Here is an 8,832-nt window from a genome sequence, read left to right as displayed (position 1 = left end):
CAAGTTATATCTGACAGAACCTCTGTCATGTCTCACAGAGGTTCTGCAACATGTCTTCTATATAGATCTTCTTTAGCTGTTTACTTTGGTTTACTAGCTGCTCGTGCTTATCACGTGTTCTTGTCTGTAACCTGTTTATGATCTAAYGGCTTAGATTAATTTGCTTTTGGTCATGTCAGAAAACGGTTATTTGTTTGTATAAATAGCAGCGTAGGCCYTTGTATTTCTGTGTGCTTCAGTATTGTAATTGTCAACATTTTCATTGAATTGAAAATCATTTTGAAGCTCTCTCTTGTGTTCTTCAGTCATCTTAATCGTGTTCTTATTGATTTCTACTATGCTTGATTGTTATTACTTCCGCTGCATTATCACTGTCAAACATATCATCCAAGTAAGTAATCTATACCAAGAAACTGAGTTAATCGATCTAACAGTTCGACATTCAATTTTGTAATTGTTTTGATTTATTCGGTTCTTTAATTGAATTGAATTCAGGTTCTAATTTTGATTTTTGAAGTATTGAATGTTCTTGAGTTCTTGAAACTGTTCTTTATCAATTTTGATCAAACTGGCCATTTTCATTCATGTTTGGAAAGATTGTATTACAAAATCTGTTTGTAAACAGTTTTCGAGCATTTCTATGCAAGTTAGAATCATTTTGGTTGAGTTTTTGTGATTTTTGCTTGAATATTTTCAAGAGTCCGCTTGATTTTCCTTCATCGCTCAATATAAATCTTCACTGGGTGATTTGATCAAGTTTACTGCTCATTGAATCATTCATGGAGTATTGGACTGTGTTGCCCGATATCATTTTTTCATCGCTTGGGTGTTAGGCGATATCCTTCTTTATCACTCACTGTTAGCTGTATTGTTGATATATCGTTCAAGTGTTGTTGGTCCCAATTGGATCTACAAGAATTCATAGGTAACAATTTGTAGAAGGGGGGATGAATACAGACACAGTAACTTTCACTTTTAAAAGTTATATATTGATAAAGAAGATCAATACAAATTTTACAAATTGTTTGCAGAAGAGATAAGATACAGAACCTATTTAAACAATCTAAGATACACACAAAATACAGATAGCAATAAGAAAAGATTTGCTACAAGAAAATAAGGTATAAAGAAATGATTTCTTTACTTGTTAAAGTGGGTCTTTCACTTTAGACAGAGAGTAGAGAGAGAAGTAACTTATTGGGTAAGTTCTTTAGTGAGGAGGATGATAACTGAGAGGAGAACTACTCAGCTATTTATACCCATTGCATTAAATGCGATTCAGAAGCTACAAGACACATGTCAATCTTTTAGAGAAAAGCTTGTCCTTTGTTACACTATACAGTCCTTTTGGCTGTAGATGAACAGTCCTCTTTCATAAAGTAGGTAAGCATGTTTAGAGTCAAATGAGTGGCTCTGTACTGTACTATACATAGAAAGGTATGAGTTTGTTCTTTGTGTGTAAATGACAAGACAAAAAACAATCTTGCTTAACAAGATTCATTTGATCGCTAAACACTGGAATGGTGCTGAAAGGTCTCATCAGAGTTCACTGAATATTGCACATACTTCACACATTTGTAGACGAGCTTGTTATCACTAAACACCACTTCAGATCATGAACTTGCTGGTCTTTAATCTTCAGTTTCTGTCTTCGACATCACTAAAGGATCTGTGGTGTGAGCTGTCTTCTTGAAGTATATTGGTCTCTAAATGAATTACAATACATGTTCAGCAATCACTGAATAGACTCAGTGGAGATCGTTGAAACTAAATAACATAAAAAATACACTTCGATAAATAAAAGGATCATCGTCAAATCATTGAGAGAGAGGATCAACAATCTCCCCTAATTGATGATGACAAAGCAACATAAAGACAATTGCTTAGTTACATTAGTAAGAAAAAGGTTCTAGTAATATACTTGTCCCTTTTAACTGTTTTGGGATATTTTTTAGTGATACAGTTTACTTATGAAAATTTACTTTAAGTTGTAAAGGATTACAAGTTCAAGGATAAACTGACATAAAGATGATAACTGAAAATGAAAGCATATTCACTGACTATAAGGTTGTTAGTGAATGTAAGAGTACTGGAACTCATAGATACTTGTCCCTATTACTCTTTTCAGGGATCTTTTTAAGTGAACTGGTGATTTTATTGAATATTAAGCATTGGAAAATATTACAAGTCTTTCATCAGTACTAGTAGACCTGTTACATATAGGTTATACATTGAAAGTAAAGAAAAGTAAAGATTTATAAGATAGAAAGAATGTCTAAACTAAGTCGGTAAAGTTTATATAACCAGGTGCATCTTCTTCGAGCTTCTTGCGTCTCAATATATTCTTTCTGATCTTGCGTTCCATCACCTCTCCATAGATGCTATTATCTAGCCAAGTCCTGAGATATTCCAAATGATCTATCGGATAGAGTTGGAACTCGGATGCTTGTTAGAACCTGTATTCACCATCATAGTCAATGAATATTAATCCAAACTAAGGTTTCACATACAGAGTGTTGGGTATGTATGGACCCTTCGTTGGTAGTGTTAGGTTCATCTTTGAGAGATCCGGCTTCTTTTGATCCTTCAGGATTTCATCCGAGGAGAATTTAGTCTCGTGTTCGTTCCTGTTGGATGGTCCATCTTCAGGATCTAAAAGGTGCTTTCTTATGGAGAGAGGCTTCTCTGGCAAAGAGGGACTTCAACAATCTTGGACACCTTCTTGAATAACTCGTTCATGATGTCTTCATTTATCGGCTTATGCTTTGACTTTGATCGCTGAATAGCCTGTCGAATCTCCAGCCATTCATCAAAGCCGTACTGCCAGAGGTAAGAAGGGTACTCGATGACAGCATCTTGGTTCTCTCTGAATATGACCAAAGAAATGAGGACTCCAATATCCTTTATTCTTCTGCTTATAGTGACGTTTGAGATCCTCTAGGGACTTATTCTTTTCTTAATCCTTTCATTGCACCACTTCAGGTCTCGGTCTTCCAGTGTCAACGCCCTTTGATGTTCTCATTTAGCTTGTGACAACAACTGGGCCTGAGCTTTGACTGGATCCTTCTTTTTAAGCTTCCTTTTGGCCCGAGCTTGGACAGCTAGAGACTTGGCCATCTATCCTTCATATGTTGACATTGACATTGAATGCACAACTCTTCTTTGGCTTTCAGGGCTTCTTCTCGTTCAGCATTAGTGAGGAAGTCAAACTCACCACAACCAGAGGTACGACGAGGGATTTTTATCTTGTTTGGTCGAGCTGACTCCTCAGCTGAATCATCCTTTGGTCGTTAGTTGCTCCAGGTGTTGGATTATCAACAATCCTTTCATTTGGAGGACCACAAGGGATTGTTGGTGCAGTGAGTAGAAAAGATGAGGGTTAAAATTCTAGAGAAAAGGGCACGAACCTTAAGCATTAAGCTACCTTGGTTTGATCAATTACCTTGAAGAGGATGGCAAGATTCCCTTCTTCAACCACTCCTTTGATTTTAGAGGAGGAATGTTGGTTCCTTGAGGTTCTCTCCCCCTGGGAAGTTGGTTCCCTTAGAGAGATACCCTTCTAAGCCGGTCTTGGATGGTACTAGATGGTGAAGTCGTCATCATCGTCGTCTTTATCATCGTCGTCATCTCCAAGGTCTTGTTCAGTGTCATGGATCTGAGGTTCTTCATCCTCATCGTCCTCTTCATCATCTTCTTCCTCATCACCAGTTGCAATGCAGAGATGGAGGAAACATCTTCATAGCCGGAGCTATCACGATATCATCATCATCATCCTCAGCTTCAGCGTCAGCTTTAGCTTCAGCTTCAGCTTCATAGGTTGTGATAGCATCCTCAGTTGAAGGGAAAGCATCTACATGAGGGAAAATAACAACAACTTCATCAGCAGCAGCATCACTGGTGTTCTCCACAACAATTTTCTCACTATTGTCTTTCTCCCCCTCTTTGTCATTATCAAGACATGAGGTGAGATCGTCAAGATGTAAGGAGATGTCTTCAACGTGTTGCTCTAGGTTGAAGAGAGCCTCTGCTTGTATGATGTTGAAATCGATCACCAGCTCCAAGTGCTGACGGTTAGACTCAGTGAATGCAGGCTCAAGGACCGGGGCCGGTTGCTGCAGGAGCTGGAAGATTTGATGAACCTGTACTTCTTCGGCTTTGCTGGCGAGAGCAGCAAACTGCCTCGGTGTTGGCTCGAATTTCATTTTGCATGTTGTCAAAATTTCATTTACTTCACAGACCTTAGCTTTGATAGCAGAGAGGCCGTGAGTAAGGTCTTCTTTCACAGGCATTGCCTTTTAAACCTCGCCCATCTTATCAAAGACGGTGGCCATAGCAGGAAGGAGAATTTTTACATTCTCATCCATGCCATAGATGTCAATATCCATGGTTGTGGGTTCAGCTCCAGAAGGACCTGTAAAAGAAGGAGAAACTTGAGCATAAGAAAGCTCTAAGTTACTAGAAAAGAAAGGGTAGGGTAAGAGAGTACCTGAGGGGTCCTTAGTGCCATCTAAAGGATTAACATTGGTTTTGCACATATGCCTTCCTAAGGAGAGGCAACAAGTATCTGAGGTGCCTTGAGAGGAGCGACCTCAGGTCCTGTGGTGAGTGTTTCACCACTAGTGGGGACAACCATTGATGGATCATCAGCACGAGTGGCAGAGACCAAGAGATAGGGAGAAGAGAGAGTGTGGGTGTTCAGCAGTGGCAATGTTGATATTCACACTTTCACTGATTTGGGTCACTGAAGTGGTTGGATGACTGGCCACATGTACGACAGTGTCTGAATGAAGAGCTAGAAATGGGTAGAGGGAGCTCCTCGAGGGTAAGGCTTGTTTCAATGACTATGATTTCGGGTTTTCGCAGAAAAGTTGTTTGTTTGGATTTATAGACAATTAATATAGCATAAAAGAGATCGGTTTGTAAGTTAATACGAGGTTTTGATACAGACGATTTTGAGGCGATTCATATGGTTCTTTAAGGCTGTTTGGTTGGTTTTCTATTAAGGCCATGTTTATTAGCAGTTTAATGAACTTAATTGGACTCACATCTTATTTGGTCAGTTATAAATGATTGTTTGGTAGTAGAAATGATATAGAATATGGCTTATTCGGTAAGCTTTTAGGGGGAACCATTATGCAGAAAGCCAAGTTTTTTTCCTTCCAAACCTACCATTTCTAATTAAAAAACACGCTCCTTACATCTATGAAAAACCCTTTCAATCTATACAAACAAAATCCACACAGACAACTGTACTTGATGAAAAACCAACCAAATAATCTCCCAAGTTCTTTTTGGAAAAAGCTATCTATGTGGATTAATCATTTTGTACAGACTGAAAAGGTCTTTGCTTGGTAGGGGTTTTCATGTGTTTAAGGAGTATGTTTTTTAATTGGGATGGGTAAATATGAAAAAAAAAACCCGAATTTTTGCATAAAGAATTCCTCTAGTAGCTTACTAAATAAATCATTTTCTATATCTTTAAGCAACTACCAAACAATCATATATGATTGACCGAATAAGCTATGAGCCTCATTAAGCTGCTAACCCACCAACAAAACATTGTGTAGAAGATTGTTTGAAAAAAGTATTACTTTTTGAACAATCGATATATTTCACTTTTGAAAAAGATTGAAGAGAAAATAAGGTTAAATTTATTTTCATACGTAAGTTATTGAAAAAATTCATTTGATGATGTATATATGTATCCATATGAATAATCTATAACTTAGATTCATATATGCATATATTTAAATAGATTTTTTCAATTATTTACATATAAAAATTTTCTTCATCTTTCTTTTTTATGTTCTCATGATATTTAACCTTTTTATTTTAACCGTCTCAGATATAATACTGATATTTTTTTTAATAAGAAGACAATTAAATCGTTGATGTACTTCAGACAAATATTCAGTTTTTCCACAAAGAAAACTTTCATATTGTCTTACTAGATTAACTTTTCTCGATTCTTGTACTTCAAAAGTACCTTCATATTGAACACATAAAGTGTCTCACATAGTTTTCGAGGTTTTAAGCTTCATCACAGAGTGATAGACCTTGTCAGGAAGAGTCGTGACTATTATAGACCTCGCACAAGTGTCTAAAGCCACTTTCTTCTTGTCTTCATCACTCCATTGATGAGGGAGCTTTGGAATCTATCATTCAGGAATAACGACAGACATAGCAGTTGCAGGAACTGCTGGAGAGATAGTGGATGGAACATAAGGTCCATTCTCTATATAGTATGGAATCTCATGATCCACACCTTCCAAGAAGAGAGACATCCGATTCTTCCAGAGACTAAAGTTGTCTCTAATAAACTGAGAAGGTTTGGCATAGGAGCCATTGTCGTGAAAGTTTGTGCTAGTATTTTGCAAAGCCATTTTGAAAGGAATAAATTATCTAGAGAAGAAGAGATAATAAAACACCAGTAAAACAACAATATAACACAAAAACAAACATTGCACTGATACCACTTGTTGGTCCCAGTCGGATCTACAAGAGTTTATAGGTAACAGTTTGTAGAAAGGGGGTGAATACAAACACAATAGCTTTCACTTTTAAAAATTATATATTGATAAAGAAGATCAATACAAATTTTACAGATTGTTTGCGGAAGAGATATGATACAGATGCTATATAAACAATCTAAGATACACACAAAATTACAGATAATAAGAAAGACTTGCTACAAGAAATAAGATAAGAATTAATGTGCTCTTCACTTGTTAAAGTGGGTCTTTCTCTTAGATAAATAGTAGAGAGAGAAGTAACTTCTTGGGTAAGTTTAGAGTGAGGAAGATGATAACCGAGAGGAGAACTAATCAGTTATTTATACCAATTGCAATAAATGCAATTCAGAAGGTATAAAGCACGTGGCAAGCTTTTAGAGGAAATCTTGCCCTTTGTTGCAGTATACAGTCCTTTTGGTTGTATATGAACAGTCCTCTTTCATAAAGTAGGTAAGCACGTTTGGAGACAGAGGAGTGACTCCGTACTGTACTTTACTTAGAAAGGTATGGGTTTGTCCTTGGTGTCCAGAAGGACAAAGACAAAACTATCTTGCTCGACAAGATTCATTTGATCGCTGAACACTGGAATGATGCTGAAGGTCTCATCAATGTTCGTTGACTCTTGTGCAGACTTCACACTATGTAGATGAGCTTGTTATCACTAAAAACTGCTTCAGATCACGAACTTGCTGGTCTCTAATCTTCAGCTTTTGTCTTTGATGTCGTTAAAGGATCTGTGGTGTGAGTTTTGTCTTCTTGAAGGATATTGGTCTCTGAACAAATTACAATACGTGTTCAGCGATCACTGAACAGACTCAGTGATGATCGTTGAAACTGAATACAGAGATAATACACTTCGATAGATAAAATGGGTCATCATCAAATCACTGAGAAAGAGAATCAACAAACCTAAGTACTCATTATCGACAAAGAATTAGAAGGGTATTAGAGTACCTAAAGAGTTTAATGAATTCTGGTATATCATATGTTGGGTTTCTTACTCAAATGCTAGTTGAATCGCCAATATAGAATATCACTCATCTATGGGTGGTTCAGTGCTTCTTGTTAGGGGAAGGGTGCCATCTGTTGGGCTTCCAAGAAGCAAACTTGGATCATGAACTAAACTATGGATTCAATTCATAGTGCTAGTTGTTGCCGGTAAAGAGACAAAGTGGTTAAGAAACTTAGTCTACAAAATTCATTATTGTCGAAATCCATATCACTCATTTTTATGTGATAGTGTTGCCACTTTAGCTAAGGCTCATAGACAAGTTTATAATAGACACTTAGGTGTTAGACATAGCATGATTCAGGAATTGATAATCCATAGGGTGATAATGGTAGACTGTGTTCGGCCTCCATAACACTTAGCCGATCACTTGACGCAAGGATTGGCTATAGACTTGGTTCAAAAGAGATGGGATTAAAGTTCATGCAAATCTCCCATTATGTGATACTCAATTCCCTTCTAATACAATCTTAGAACCAAAATTCAATAGGGAAAGATCATACTTAGAGATTGGAGCATGCATTTTATCATCCCAAGGTTTGTGCTCATATATGTAAGTATTGTTTTGTTGAGTTTTATCTTCTTAGTGGTTTTTTCGAAAAAAATTCATAAGCAGGTGCAAGAGTAAATGAACTGTCTATGAGAGTGTGAAGTGTAGTTGCTTCAAAATGCTTGGACATGGTTTTGTATCCACTCACGAATGTACAGGACACACGACTTGCAAAAAGAACTCATGGTTACATATTAGATATTGTAGAAACCTATGTTTATATTCTTCATTTTTAATGGCATGATTGTCGGACAACATATACTATATGGTTAATATTAAAAGAGTAGAGGGGACCAGAAATAAATTGAATTAAATAGTTCAATATAGTATTGTCTTTTTTCTATTAATTATTATGTCCGTTGGTTTCTCACTTTCCAATTGATGTGGAATAGCCATGTATGGACCTCTAAACCAAAAAAAAACGACATCAATCTTAGAGCATTTCCAACTTCTCTAAAATAGGGAAAATGGAGAAAATGAGGATTTTGAGCCTATATTTTGCTTCAATAGATTCCCCAAAACTATCTCCAAAATGGAGAAAGAGAGAAAAGTTTTTTCCCAAATATGGGGATCACCCAAAAAATAATTATCAAGTGAGAGCACCAACAGAAAACTTTAAGAATAAATATTAGGCATTGTTTGGCAAAAATAAACTAGCTTATTTTTTAGGTACACATTTGAATGCACATAATTATTCAAACGCTACTTGGAGTAGCGTGTTGATAGCTTGTTATCATTTTTTTCAATTATAACCCTCATTA

This window comes from Cynara cardunculus, assembly GCF_001531365.2.
Source record: "Cynara cardunculus var. scolymus isolate 2C chromosome LG 16, CcrdV1, whole genome shotgun sequence".
NCBI lineage: Eukaryota > Viridiplantae > Streptophyta > Magnoliopsida > Asterales > Asteraceae > Cynara > Cynara cardunculus.
The sequence above is the reverse complement of the archived record's forward strand: the minus strand, read 5'-3'. Positions refer to the sequence as shown.